This window comes from Aegilops tauschii, chromosome 2, assembly GCF_002575655.3.
Source record: "Aegilops tauschii subsp. strangulata cultivar AL8/78 chromosome 2, Aet v6.0, whole genome shotgun sequence".
Lineage (NCBI taxonomy): Eukaryota > Viridiplantae > Streptophyta > Magnoliopsida > Poales > Poaceae > Aegilops > Aegilops tauschii.
In genome coordinates this window covers 371,010,210-371,026,134 of record NC_053036.3, presented here as the reverse complement: position 1 = coordinate 371,026,134, position 15,925 = coordinate 371,010,210, and positions in this window count along the sequence as shown.

The following is a 15,925-nucleotide window of genomic DNA, read 5'->3' as shown; positions in this document are numbered from 1 at the left end:
TCTACTAATATTACCAATTCTATGACATTCATCACAAGACAAGACAAACTTACGAGCATCCTTGAAAAGTGTAGGCCAATAAAAACCAGATTGTAATACCTTCTGTGCAGTTCTATCTCCAGCATGGTGTCCTCCGTAGGCCTCGGAGTGACACTTGCGTAGGATCTGTTCCTGTTCATGCTTAGGTACACAACGTCTAATAACACCATCTACTCCTTCTTTATAAAGGTGTGGGTCATCCCAAAAGTAATGTCTTAAATCATAGAAAAACTTTTTATTTTGCTGGTATGTGAAACTAGGCGGTATAAATTTCGCAACGATATAGTTAGCATAGCCTGCATACCAAGGAGTACTACTAGAATCATTTATGACAGCTAATTGTTCATCAGGGAAGCTATCATCAATAGGTAGTGGGTCATCAAGAATATTTTCTAACCTAGACAAGTTGTCTGCTATGGGGTTCTCAGCTCTTTTTCTATCAATAATATGCAAATCAAATTCTTGCAGCAAGAGAACCCATCTAATAAGTTTAGGCATTGGTACAGCGAGGTGCTATACAAACGGTTTTAACCCCTTTCCGCAACGGCATTTTGAACCGTCGCCAAGTGAGTGACTGCGATAGGGGGGTCCTTCCCACGCGACCCAGAAACCGTCGTAGATAGGGAGCCTTGATGCATACAGTTGTCCCTATAATTTTTTTCTGATATCTAGAATATTCGAAATGCTCCACCCTTACAACTCGTTTGTGCTTGCATTGCCATCGCAGTCGGTTTTCTGTGGTGCTACGTTTATGATGCGCAACCCATCACAAACAGTTCACGATTATAGAAACAGACAATCACACACATTTACTTTTCCTCGACTATATGCGATTCGATGTAAGAGCGCACACAGTTGCCGCTATAAAATTGTATGCAAAGCTTGGATACATCCCACACGATTCATCCGGCGTACCCGCGTCGGATGAAGACCTATCGCACGCGTTCTTCGATGACCAAACATTTGCGATGTGCACAACATCACAAACAGTCTGTAATTGAGAAGCGTGTGTGATAAGGTGACTATCGCAAACATTTAATAAGAAAGAACTGTGTGCAATGCTGTTGTTAATCGCACATGTTTTTTCTTGGCTGATCGTGTGTGCAGTAGAGATTGATCGCACATGTAGTGGATCCTAGAAACATGTTTGATCTCCATGTCTATCGCAGACGTTTCGCTTTCGCAAACCGTGTGCAGTGTAATCCCTGATTTAAAAATTACATGTTTTGAATTTGAAAGTAGGCAATCACTTATTTCATATCCAACCATGTTTATTACAAATATAGCACTGGTGCACGTCGGTGCTATACAAATGGTTTTTAACCCCTTTCCGCGACAGCATTTGGAACCGTCTGCAAGTGAGTGTGGGCGAGAGGGGGGTCCTTCCCACACGACCCAGAAATCGTCGGGGATAGGCCCTCTTGGGACACAAGCTGGTGCCGTGTGCGATCGGGCAAGGCATCGAAACCCAATCATTTCTGTAGGTATGTACATCCCACACGGTTATCCGAGAAAAACATTTCCGTAGGTATGTACATCCCACACGATGAATCCTGAAAAAACATTTCCGTTCGTATGTATATCACACACAGTCAATCCAAGGAATATGTTTCCATTCTTATATACATCCCACACAGTCAATCCAGGGAAAATGTTTCCGTTCATACGTACATCCCACATAGTTTTATGTGTAGGCTCGTGTGTGAAAGGTGTAACTATCACACACGGTCTGCCTTGGTTAACTGTTTGCTTTTATCAACTATATCACACACGATTTGATGAAGAAAACGGTGTGGCATTGGGTTATCCATCGCAAGCACTTGTACTGCTAGAACCGTTTGCAAAGGTCCATGACACATTTAACAGGTTTATTAGTTTACAATTAATAATTCCAGTATTACGCAAATTCACATTTCATATCGAACAACTGTTTGCCAATTTCATATCAGGCACATAAATATATTATAACATCACAGTATGGTAGCTACATGAAAGCAACACAGTACAACACATAGCTAGTTCAACTTCATAAGAACAATATATTCATTTCCCTAATCGAGATCATCCAGGCTCGTCTTATCCACCTCTGCTTTCAGTTCAGTAAGAACCTGTTTTGCACAGGCCAACTGGGAAAGTGCCTCCTCCTTCGCCAACACCATCTTAGCAATGTCTGATCTAAAAATCTGAGCTCATTCTCCACCTTCAACTTTTTTATCCCGCATCTTCAAATATTCTTCAGCGTTGACAACAGTTTCTCTAAGCCTACGTCTGTTTTCTTCCTCATACATGCTCCAGAGCTTCGCTAGGCACATCTTGAAAGACTGTGGCCACTCTTGATCAACCCACTCCAAGTAAGAACACTTCCGTTCATCCTATAATATTTAAAACTAGATCAGAAACAATTGTAGGGGAAATGGGTTTATAGCAACATAGAAAATCACCAATGCTTATTTTGAAAAATTGAAGAAACATGTTAATTATGACATATCTTCTTAGAAAGATCAATGTGCAAATGAATTAATTGCTTCTGAGACAACAACCAAATTCTGGAACATCAGAAGCTATAATTAACTACAACGACGCTACAAGTTCTTACTCATGTACAATTAACATTTTATGAGGAAGGTAAATATAACTGCAACAGCATAGCGACAGTGTTTGGATGACAGCAAATTGATACTAACAGGTGTGTACATGCACAAATTTAGTAACATAGAACTAATAGCACTAAGGTCGTCCACTATGTATGCCAAAACTGGGGTAAAGACAACTGTTGCTACATCTAGCACCGGTGCCCTGCACTGGCGAGCCGATGCAGCGGAAAAAAAATCAGGGACCCGGACCCCGGAGCACGTAGTTGCTCCGATGCCCAGTTCCTTCGTGCCATAAAGATTTAGTATTTTACTGCTTGGCTGCTCGGATGTGTGGACCAAAGTTGGCTGCACAAACAGCTGAAGCGGTGCCAAATAATTTTCTAATGGCACCGCTAATGAGATGGCAACAATTTAAGATACTAGCTACAAACTGTGACACTGTCTTAGGATGCGTTTGGTTGAAGGTGTGGTATGAATGGGTTGGGACCGTGACAGTGTCTGAATCACATCTAACAAATGATTTGTAACAACGAAAGAGGGTCTAACCTTCTCTGCACATGCCAGAAACTTCCTCCCACTGTCCACAGATTCAAACGCAACTAGCTTCACGCATGGAGATTGATGGTGACAACGAGCAAATAGATCTTCAGCCACCCCGTTCCATTCGTTGCCACTGATGGTCCTAGGGAGCTACAAGAGGAAGAAATGACTCAAATTGACCGCCGGGTAAAAATCCTTCATTCCAAGTCATAGCCCGAGAGAGAGAAGAGAGGCATACCCGGGTGGTGAAGGAGTCGTCGCCGGAGGAGGAACCGCTGGAGAGGTCTTTGAAGAAGACCATGGCGACCCCGGCGGTAGGATGCGAGACGGCGAGAGCGAGGAAGCGGCTATAGCTTAGGAAGGAAGGAAGGAAGGAAGGAGGAAACATGGGAAGTGTGACTTGTGGTCGGGGAGAAAAGGGGGTGGGGAAGGGGGCGGGGGTAGATATTTTGGCGGTAGGCCAAAATTTTGGAAATGTGGAGGGAAACTTTGCGCACGGTGCAGCCGGACCATTCACTTTGAACGATTGTGTGCATCGCAAACGATTCTTCTGCTTTATGCGCATGGCATGAGTTTGATAATTCAAATTTTTGTGGAAATTTCCCCGGGTACATCATTGCATAATTTAACATCGCTTGCTAATTTGGGCACACAAAAGAGCGTACAGCAGACAGACCACACTTACTGAATCGAGCAATTTTAGTAATTAAATAAAGCCAGTTGACCTAAACATTGCTCTAACAAAAGACCAGCATTAAAAACAAAGCCTAAGTACGCATAATTTTAACAAATCCGCCGCCGCGCCGGCCTATGCATCGCCGGTGTGAGATGAGACGTCGATGACTTGTGTTGGCGACATGCCGCCGTTGGTGGACTCTGCGCCTCCCCTGTTGAAGTCGACCGCGTCCTCGTCCTCATCCCTGACGCCGCCCTCAAGGTTGTAGTACTCGTAGTAGTGGCTGCGCCAGAGCTCGCGTTGGTACACCACCGCTGATTCCTCGAAGGGCAGACTCTTCTCTACCTCAACCTCGGCCACGCGCAACTCCTCCTCCCGGCGGTCCTCCATCTCTGCCGCCTCCTGCATCTTTAGCTCCCGCTTGGCGACCTCATGAGGAAGCAGGTGCTCCATGGCCACCGCCGCTTTTTCAGACGTGGGTTGCATGCTGGAGTCCGAGGTGGCCTAGAATATCTTAGCGTGTGCATCGTCGATCTTGGCGTGGATGGCCTCGACCCGGGCCAGGGCGACATCGGCGGCACGGACGGCAGCTTGAGTGCTCTCGGTGTTTGTAGCCGCCGTCGCAGCAGAAGCCGTAGTCGTCTCGGCTGCTGCAGCTGCCCTGATGGCTGCCGCAGACACCCTCTCGGCGGAAGCGGCTGCGCTCAATGCGGATGCGGCGGCACTCTTGGCGTAGGCGGCCGCGCTCTCAGCGCAGGCGGCGGTGCTCGTGGGGGACTTAACCATTGTACGGGCCTTCATAAAGCGTTTCCATGGCGTCATCTTTGCAAGAAGGGGGTGTGGGAATGGGGATCGGGATTCGTGGATTCGGGGGCTGCCGGCACTGGAGCAGACGAGCCGGCGAAGCTTAAGGAGGGAGACTTAAATAGACCCAGATATTTTCATCGCAAACGGTTCCTAGAAAACAACTGTGTGTGATGTTGTAGATATTTTTTATTAGTTGTGAAAGACGAATTTGGAGTAAAGTGGCAACGGATGGTGTTTTAAATGAACGGGAAATTTTGTAGTACTAATACAACTGTCATGTCAAATTTTGGAAAATTTCAGGGGTCATTTGACCTTTTAAGACATTTAAGTAATATTCTAGCCATTTAATGACCGTAATTGAAATTTGAACTACAAGTACATGCAACAGCTAACCATAACGGTTTGAAAACTCATATTTTGTGTACTTGTGTGCGATTTAATTCCATGTGCAGTAAATTGGAAGGAACTTTCAAACATATTGGTCTAACGGCTATGACAAAAGTAATTAAGCATGGAGTGACATGGCATTTTAATTCCAAAAAATAAAAAAAATCAGAAACACATGAAACCTTGGTGGATGTAATGTCATGCCACCAAGATGATGTGGTAAAAAAATTGGCATGTTTGACGAATGTTTGGACACACACCCCTCACAAACCGGAGCACTCACTAGAAGGCTCGTGGTTCCGAGAGGGAACAATGCATGTTTGATGATGAACGGGAGATAGCTTCCCTTACGGCCTTCAAGTTTTTTCTACATCTAACATGCACTACTACAACTGTAATGTGAAATTTTGGAAAATTCTAGGGGTCATTTGACCTTTTGAAGACATTTAAGTGATTTTCTAGCCATTTAATGACCGTAATTCAAATTTGAACTACATCTACATGCAACGCCTAACCAAAACGGTTTGAAAAATCATATTTGTCTCACGACATGGACACATGCATACGTATGCATGGAGTGACATGGCATTTAATTTGAAAAAATAAAAAATATCAAAAACACATGAAACCTTGGTTGATGTAATGTCATGCCACCAAGATGATGTCGTAAATAAATTGCCATGTTTGACGAAAGTTTGGACACACCCCTCACGAACCGGAGTAACTCTGTAGAAGGCTCGTGGTTCCGAGAGGGAACAATGCATGTTTGATGACGAACGGGAGATAGCTTCCTCTTACGGCCTTCAATTTTTTCTGCGTCTAACGTGCACTACTACAACTGTAATGTGAAATTTTGGAAAATTTTAGGGGTCATTTGACCTTTTAAAGACATTTAAGTGATTTTCTAGCCATTTAATGACCATAATTCAAATTTGAACTACATCTACATGCAACGCCTAACCAAAATGGTTTGAAAAATCATATTTGTGTACTTGTGTGCGAGTTAATTCCATGTGCAGTAAATTAGAAGGAATTTTCAAACATATTGGTCTCAAGGCATGGACACATGCATACGTATGCATGGAGTGCCATGGCATTTTAATTCCAAAAAATTAAGAAATGATCAGAAAAACATGAAACCTTGCTTGATGTAATGTCATGCCACCAAGATGATGTGGTAAAGAAATTGGCATGTTTGATGAAAGTTTGGACACACACCCCTCACAAACCGGAGCAACTCACTAGAAGGTTCGTGGTTCCGAGAGGGAACAATGCATGTTTGACGACGAACGGGAGATAACTTCCTCTTACGACCTTTAATTTTTTTCTACATTTAACGTGCACTAATACAACTGTCGTGTGAAAAATTGGAAAATTTCAGGGGTCATTTGATCTTTTAAAGACATTTAAGTGATTTTCTAACCATTTAATGACAGTAATTCGAATTTGAACTACATCTACATGCAATGCCTAACCAAAACGGTTTGAAAAATCATATTTTTGTGTACTTATGTGCGAGTTAATTCCATGTGCAGTAAATTAGAAGGAATTTTCAAACATATTGGTCTTAAGGCATGGGCACATGCATGGAGTGCCATTGCATTTTAATTCCAAAAAATTCAGAAATGATCAGAAAAACATGAAACCTTGCTTGATTTAATGTCATGCCACCAAGATGATGTGGTAAAAAAAGTGGCCTGTTTGACGAAAGTTTGGAGACACACCCCTCACAAACCGGAGCAACTCACTAGAAGGTTCGTGGTTCTGAGAGGGAACAATGCATGTTTGATGACGAACGGGAGATAGCTTCCTCTTACGGCCTTCAATTTTTTTTCTATGTTTAACGTGCACTAATACAAGTGTCATGTGGAAATTTGGAAAATTTCAGGGGTCATTTGACCTTTTAAAGACATTTAGGTGATTTTCTAACCATTTAATGACTGTAATTCAAATTTGAACTACATCTACATGCAACGCCTAACCATAACGGTTTGAAAAATCATATTTTTTTATACTTGTGTGCGAGTTAAAAAATCATCAGATGATGTAAATATCTGGTGTTCAAAAAGAAAATGTAAAGATCTGGCAAGACAACCGGCCCCCACACGATTGGCACTCTATCTCGTGGCTCGAGGTTTGGTAGGTGAGTGGCGGGGATCATTAATCAGGCACGGTTCTGTATTGGAAACCGTTAGCTATTATGTTCACACACGGATTTTGCTGCGGGAATCGTGTGTAATTCAAACTACAGTACTCGTAAATTCCGGTGACCGACGTGTGTACTATCCCCGTCGATCTAGATTCCGGCCGCCAATAAATACCCCCTTGCTCACGTCGTCCTGCCTACATTCTCATCTACACCCTCCCCTCGCTCGCCTCTCTCTCACACACACACAAATCTCTACCATGGCGCCGCCGGTCTGCCCACGCGCCGACGAGGAGTCGCCGCCCCACGAGGACGCTCACTCGAATAGCAGCGACGAGGACCCCTACGCGCCGCCTGACGAGGTTGCGCCGGACCCCCCAACTTTGGATTGGTTTTGGGGCCAGTACAATCTTTGTCTGTGGAAGTCGCTGCCACTGGCTGAGAAAGCCAGGCAAGTGGCATTCAAGAAGGAGATGGCGGAGGAGGAAGCCAGGTACCAGGCGGCATGTGAAGCCCGTGATGCCGCCTGGAAAAAGGAGGCGGCGGAGCTTTGGGGGCGGGCGCGTCGTCGTGCTGAGGAGGTGTACGAAGACGGGTACTTCGCGTGGAAGGTCAGCGTTGGATGCCTCATCGCTGCGTGGAGGTGGGGCGATAAGCTCCAGCGTGCCACCGATGAGGAGCTCTGGTGAGCGCCCAATGAAATGGCAAGATCGTTCGTGCGCGTCCGCTAGCAAGAGGTAGATCGGTATGTCAAGCGCTGCGAGGCAGAGGAGGCGGAGTACTGCCTCCGCACTGGGAAGATGCCGCGCACCAGGGAGCTGCTGGCGAGGGGCTGCCGGAATACTAGCCCCAGGAGGGATTATTAGTTTTAGTATTGTTCGTTTTCAATTTTATGCATTGTACCGAGTAGTTAAGTATCATCACGTATATGTGATGATATTATATATATATATATTCTGTGATGAACTAATGAACAATTAATATATATATATATATTATGAATTCCATTTTCTATCTGTTTTTGTATACTAATTTGAATCTAGCTGTTATCATCCACATATACAGAATGGAAAGCGTATATACACACATTGAAACAGAACATATAGGAACAGAAAACAGAGTACACACATTGAAACAGAGGAATAAACAGAGCAATACTATGATGGCTGTGAATACATAGCTATCCATGTCGAAACGAATCACAAAATAAAACGTGTCCATGAGACCATGACCAGCAGCCCTTGCCTACGGTAGCTCTTGTCTGTGCCTGAACTCGTGCAAGCGTTCGTCCAAGCGGTCGACATGCTCGCGGTACATCTGGAGCGCGATCTCGAGCTCCAAGTTGGCTATTTCATCGGAGATCACCAGCTCGAGGATGTGACGGCCATGTTCCTCTACTGCACCCAGGTGGACACCTGGGCCAAGGAGGCGGTCGAGCCTACGGACCAGCGCGTTGGCATCCAGCGGGCCGCGGACAAGGCGAACGGCGGCACCCATGCAAACGGTGCGGCGGGCGTCCGGTGCAAGTACGCCACGGCCTGCCTCTAGTGCAAGTACGACGCTGAGGGCCTGTGCCCACTCCTGGCTAGGAATGGGGGTACTGAAGGGACGTGTACCCAGCTGCGACGCCGTGTCTACAGCAGGCAAACACCGATGGATCCGCTCTTGCTGTGCGGCGCGCCGCGCCTCTCGCTCTGCGGCGCTCCAACGGTCTCGCCGTGCGGCGAGCCGCAGCCTATCAGTGCTGACGCGCCTAGCTTGCTCTGCGGCGCGCCATCGATCATGTTGTGCGGCGAGCTGCAGCCTGTCGGCGCTGACATGCCTATCTTGATCTGCGGCGCTCAAGCGCCATGCGCCAAAGGTCTGCTCAACCCTGGCGATGACGCACATCACGGCATCGTCCATCGCGTTGCCGAGGAGCGCCTTGGCCTTGACGGGCCGTGGCGCCTGCTCATTTTCCTCGTCGGCGAGGTTGATGGCAGAGGCAGCGCTTTGGTGGGTTGGCATGCTTGGAAAAGGTGGATGTGCTACAGGCTACGCTAGTCGCCTCCGTGCGTCGCGCACCGCCTAGGTTTATGCGCAATATCGCTGGGTGGCGAGAAACAGGCGAGGAAATGGCGGGAAACGGTGGCGTGTTCATAAAACGCCATCAATTAATGGAAACTTAGCATAGAAGGAACATCGAGCTAGCACCAGAAGTAGATGATGATCAGATGAACACGGACCACTCTAGGGAACCCATCGGTGATGAATTCATCAATCTCAAATGGTTGAATACTAGCAAGCGTTTGCCCACAACACACACGGCTTATTCCATCACAAACAGGTTGGATGGATCAACTGTATGCCACGTATCGTACATTGTCAAAAAGTAATGCGGTAGACCTTCTTTAACATGTGTTAAAAAATAAAATAAAATAAAAATCCAAGTACCTCGAGGTTAATTTAACTACAACTTCCCATCCAGTCACCCATCTGATGGATGCTCCAGCCTGAGCACACTTAACTTGAGAGTTCTCTTACATGAGCTACTGGTGGAACAACTAGTCCTTGCTGATATAGGATGCCTCTTCGCATCCTTATGGCATATCCAGATGACCGTCCGTCCCCCAATGGCCAATAGATGTTGTGTAGACAGAGCATATCACATACGTCTTATTAGAAGCAATCGTCTGTCTTATTATCGGTCTTCGCACACATTTCTGATTACAGACCTGTTTGCCGCGTATCACACACATCTTGTTAAGTTGAACCGTTTATGTTCCCATGTCTCAACGCAAACAGTTCATCCGAGTGGACCGTATGTAGTACATCGCACACACCTTGATCTGGCTGACTGTTTCTTTTGTGTTGCCTAATCACAAACAGTTCGTCTGAGTGAACCGTATGTTGTACATCGCACACACCTTCATCTGTCTGCCCATTTCTTTTGTTCCTCCTCATCGCAAACGGTTGATTGGGCTGAATCGTATGCCCAGCATCACACACGCAACAAAACTCTAAACCATGTTTGATGCATCCTCCATCGCAAATGTTTTGCACCTTTTTTGATGGTTTTTTACACCACCCTTTGCGATTATGGCATCGCAGACCGTTTCGTCGAAGGGTCTCTGATCGTAGTGTCGCGTTAGCAGCATCCTGCAGTAGTGTAGGTTCAACCACGAATGCATAATTCGATGCGCAAGTACATATACTGAAGAACTACAGAAGCACCAAGTAAAGAATGATGAACCACAGTTGTACTAAAGACTATAAAGAGAGAGGCGAAAGACATTCTGGTTGCTGGACAAGGTGAAGCGGAATGCCCATATTGTGCCCTCCTCCATAAGTAATGTGCGCACGACTCTAGGCCAACCCCTTGTGATGGTTGCTCGTCCATCCTTCACTATCTTTGTTAGGACTTCTCGATGCTCATTGTAGTCTGGATGAAATACTTTAACCTTCATTGCATGTCCACCAATCATGTACTTTGCAAGGTAATCTTGAGTGAACTGCTTCGGGAACCACTGCAAACGAAAAAGATTCAGACATTGTTGTCTAACAACTAATTATGAGCAGTAAAAAGAGAAGGCTGCGGAGTTTGTACTTACCATTCTAAAGCTCACTATTGTGTTGGATAGAGCATAAACAAATTATTTGCTTGCCACCGTTCGTATCTTTTTGCTAATAATCCTTATCAGTTTCCTCACTTGATGCTTGTTCATGAATATCCCATTGCCCCATATGCAAAAAGGGTCGATGCGTGGATCCTTGCCAAGGGCATATGTACCTACAAGCAACAAGTCAATATTAGAAGCTAACAAGTGTCCAGGCCTGGATCTATATGCACTACATTATGGAACGATGGGGGGAGTACAAGCCGAGGGATGAAACTAACCTTGGCGGAAAATGGTGGCCACTCTTGTTGTTGTCCTGCATAAGTACTGGAAAGGCATGATAAGTATAGCAACCTTAACATCAAACAAGTATAGCAAAGGTAAACAACATCATCTCCAAATAATAACTTGAATGTGTTCGTTTCAGCATGCTGTTAAAGCAGATATAAAATGGAAGGCAATGTTACCTACAACAGGCTTAACAGCCATCAAATATTGCGATTCAAACTAGTATTGTTGAAAATGAATAGAACGTAGGTAATGCTTAAATATCACATTGGATAAATGTGTAAAACTGAAATAAAGGGCATGTGTTAACAACACTAGGCATAACTGGAACCAAATATAGCTGTTCAAACTGGTATTGATGCAATCGAGCGGCACAGTTCTGACTTACACATAATGAACATCACATTGTGAATGACTGAAATAAACAAGGCATAAATGATCAGTATAACAACCAAATATAGCCATTAAAAACTGGGCAGAGTCTCACTGCAACCAACCTAACAAGCAAATACAGATAAACAGGGCATATGCTTGAAAACTGGACAAATGCTCACTGCAACGAACCTAACAAGCAAATACAGGTAAACAAGGCATCTGCTTGAAAACTGGACAAATGCTCACTGCAACCAACCTAACAACCAAATACAGATAAACAAGGCATCTGCTTGATAACTGGACAAGTGCTCACTGCAACCAACCTAAGAACCAACTACATATAAACAAGGCATCTACTCGATAACTAGAAAAATGCTCACTGCAACCAACCTAACAAACAAATAAATATAAACAAGGCATCTACTCACTATAAACAACCAAATATAGCCATTCGTGAAACTAAAGTGGACAATTCATACTTAAACATCACATAGCCCTATTGAACAATACATTTTTGCATAACTGAAATAATGAAACACGACACAGTTAAAACACCGCATGGCAAATGCTAATACAACAAAGGGTATGGGTTGGCAAGCTAGAAAAGGTAAGATTTGCTGATAGGATGTTTCCTCACATGTCATGGACGGGATCCTTCCAGTTGGAAGAGCACAGACCCATGGTGCGCTCTTTGATGTCACAGATGGGATGTTTCACCTTGGAAGAACCTTTGTGGGTTCCCTCCTCGTGGTCGTGGTCGATGAGATATGACTTGGCAATTGAGGATCCCAAGCTGTCACCGTAGAACATGTCCTTCAGAAATGACAAAATGGGCTCAATGGCGTACAAGGATCGCAAATCCTTGACCGCTTGGCGGAGGAAATCAGCGGCAGGGCCGTCGAAGAGATCTACGGCGGTTGAACCAGATGGGTTGGGGATGGACCACTTAACCTGTGACATGGCGCGCATGAAGCCATCGCTATCGACGAGCTTCATGTCGTAGCCAGCTTTCTCGAGATACAGTAATACGCTAGCCCGCTGATGTGAAGCCTTTGGCATGGCAACGTAGTCAACGTCTTCTCTGGCTTCCGTGGAGAGGTGTTGCTCCGGGATCGACAGGTCGGGGCGAACGGTGGCGACCTCGGCAACATCCGCCGGAGAGGCCATGATAAACCTCTTCTTGGCCGAACACTTGTCGGGCTCCCCGGAATAGGTGGTCGAGCTTAGGTTGCGACATCCTGGAGCAGGGGATGTGGATCTGGCGGGGAGGGACACTGGGGAGTGGGGTGACGGTATGGAAATAGCTGGGTAACCTGAACTTTATTATCTAAGCTAGGAGGAACGAGCAGATCAGCAAGGGTTGGCAGCGGCGGTGAGCTAGGGTTTGAGGGGGGAGGGGGCCTGGTGGGGGACTGTGGAGGGGGTGGTGTTTGAGGATATGCTGCGGCTACTAATTTTTTTAGTAATGGTGGGTGGAGATGGTGGTGGACGAGGGAGGGCGATGGTTCAAATGCATCGGCTATTGCAATTTTACTATAAGGTCGATGCAGAGGAGTGTGGGCGACGGTTGAAGTACGGCGGTACTAAAATTTGGGTAAAGGAATTGATGCGGGGCGGGAGTATCCAAGATCGCGCACGGTCCAATAAGAATATGCGTGTATGATAATAAGGAAAAGTGGCGGAACCGCCGATTTTTGCAACGCTCAAGGCGGGTAGTTTGTTTTTATATTTTTAGCTAGCTGGTCTATCGCACACGGTTCGTCCTAATTTTCAGACGCAGACGTGGAATTCAATCTAAATAAACTACCAGCCTTTAATTAGCTTGCGTAGGTGGTGATTTTACAGTGCACTTGCATCACACATGGTTAACCAGTACCTCCACCTTTGCTCGCGCTTGCGCATTCATGGTGATTCACAACACACTTGCATCACACACGGTTAAGCCAATACCTCCACGTTTGCTTGCATTTGTGCAGTCGTGGTGATTCACAGCGCACTTGCATCGCACACGGTTAAGACATTATACCCGTGTCCGTTGAGCATCATCAGAGTCTTTGCAGCAAAAAAAGTTAGAGAGGGTCAGAAGACAGCCACACCAATATGAGTGAAAAGGGTGGTATGTGATGTTCAAAATTCTAATGCACAACTTTGACCACGTGGCCCACGGTTGGGAACGTCGTTGAAGATCGATGAGAGGGGCCAGAAGTTAAGAACCACCTGGAAGTGGCCAAATATATGTAGGAATATTGGGTGTGATGTTTAAAACTTTAAATACACAATGCACAACTTTGGTGGCACCTGCCTCGCAAACCCGAAAGCACCCTTGGATATATCTATAATGACATAATGCCATAGGTAGCTAGGGTGCTTGACCCACCCCCCACTTCGTGTCAGCGGGGCGGATGCACGTAATGATACTTTGGTCATACATGCATGTCGCCATGACCTACCATAAGACGGACCAGTGAATCTATCGGTTGGTCAAACGGCAATTGTTGTTGTCGATAAATCGCTTGGGTCAACAGATTGAACCATCATAAAAAATCGCACGAGAGGGACCACAAAACCAGCCCGCTTGCATGCGGCCAAAAATGATGTATATTGGAAGGGGTGATGTGTGTTTTCAATATAGAATAATGTACAATTTAGATGTGGTGCCTGCCTCTCGATACAGACAACAACCATGAAAGACAGGTTGTTAAGGACGAGATACGCATGGTACGGTGTCGGTCGAACCCAGCAATTCGAGCATGTGGGAGGGAATCCTGACAATGCATGAGCTCGAGCTTTGGTTGAATGACATGTATGGGTCTGGTGTGTGATTTGTTCAAATCCCAAAAGCACAAGTTCGATGGGGCACCAACTACATCAGTAACATTACAAACTGAACATCGTACCCCCGCGGCCAGGTTAAAGACGTACGATGTCGGGCACGCAACTTCGAGGCGGGCGGGTGGGGGGGGGGGTTAGGGGCCGGGTGCCGTCCAGCGCATGTGCTAAAACTTGATTTTCTCTAACATAGCACACGGAGCAAAGAGTAAACCCTTCTCGTGTGTTGAGTCAAAGGGATAATTTGTGTGGGCCTATAGATGTCGATCATTCTTTGATTTTTGAGAAAAAAATAACCAACAAAAACATAGTCTAGAAATTAGTAAAACAAGGATCCCAAGGTTTATATAATCGCCATGACAGGTCACAATAGAGACATTTATCTCTATAATGACCATACATAGCGTTTAAATGAAGCTTGAGATATGCAACTTCCCACCAGGTCACCCATCCTTAGACTACTCCAGCCCAAGCACGCTTACTTATGCATTCTATTCGACTAGGCTAGCGGATGGGAAGTCGCCCCTTGCTGGTAGGAATTGCCTCCTTGCTTTAAAGCTTTTCACGCTGGTCACTGCTACCTCTCGAGCATGCGTTAGTTTTCCCTTGAAGAGGAAAGGGTGATGCAACAAAGTAGCATAAGTATTTCCCTCAGTTTTTGAGAACTAAGGTATCAATCCAGTAGGAGGCTACACGCAAGTCCCTCGTACCTGCACAAACAAATAAGAACCTTGCAACCAACGCGATAAAGGGGTTGTCAATCCCTCCACGGCCACTTGCAAAAGTGAGATCTAATAAATATAATAAGATAAATATTTTTGGTATTTTTGTTCTATAGATTGGAAAGTAAAGATTGCAAAATAAACGGAGACAGAAATAGCTAGTTGACGGGAGATTAATATGATGGAAAATAGACCCGGGGGCCATAGGTTTCACTAGTGGCTTCTCTCAAGATAGCATATTCTACGGTGGGTGAACAAATTACTGTCGAGCAATTGCTAGAAAAGTGCATAATTATGAGAATATCTAGGCATGATCATGTATATAGGCATCACGTCCGCGGCAAGTAGACCGAAACGATTCTACATCTACTACTATTACTCCAAACATCGACTGCTATCCAACATGCATCTAGAGTATTAAGTTCATAAGAACAGAGTAACACATTAGGCAAGATGACATGATGTAGAGGGATAAACTCAAGCAATATGATATAAACCCCATCTTTTTATCCTCGATGGCAACAATACAATACGTGCCTTGCTGCCCCTGCTGTCACTGGGAAAGGACACCGCAAGATTGAACCCAAAGCTAAGCACTTCTCCCATTGCAAGAAAGATCAATCTAGTAGGCCAAACCAAACTGACAATTCGAAGAGACTTGCAAAGATATCAAATCATGCATATAAGAATTCAGAGAAGAATCAAATATTGTTCATAGATAATCATGATCATAAACCCATAATTCATCGGATCTCGACAAACACACCGCAAAAAGAATTACATTGAATAGATCTCCAAGAAGATCGAGGAGAACTTTGTATTGAGATCCAAAGAGAGAGAAGAAGCCATATAGCTAATAACTATGGACCCGAAGGTCTGTGGTAAACTACTCACGCATCATCGGAGAGGCCATGGTGTTGATGTAG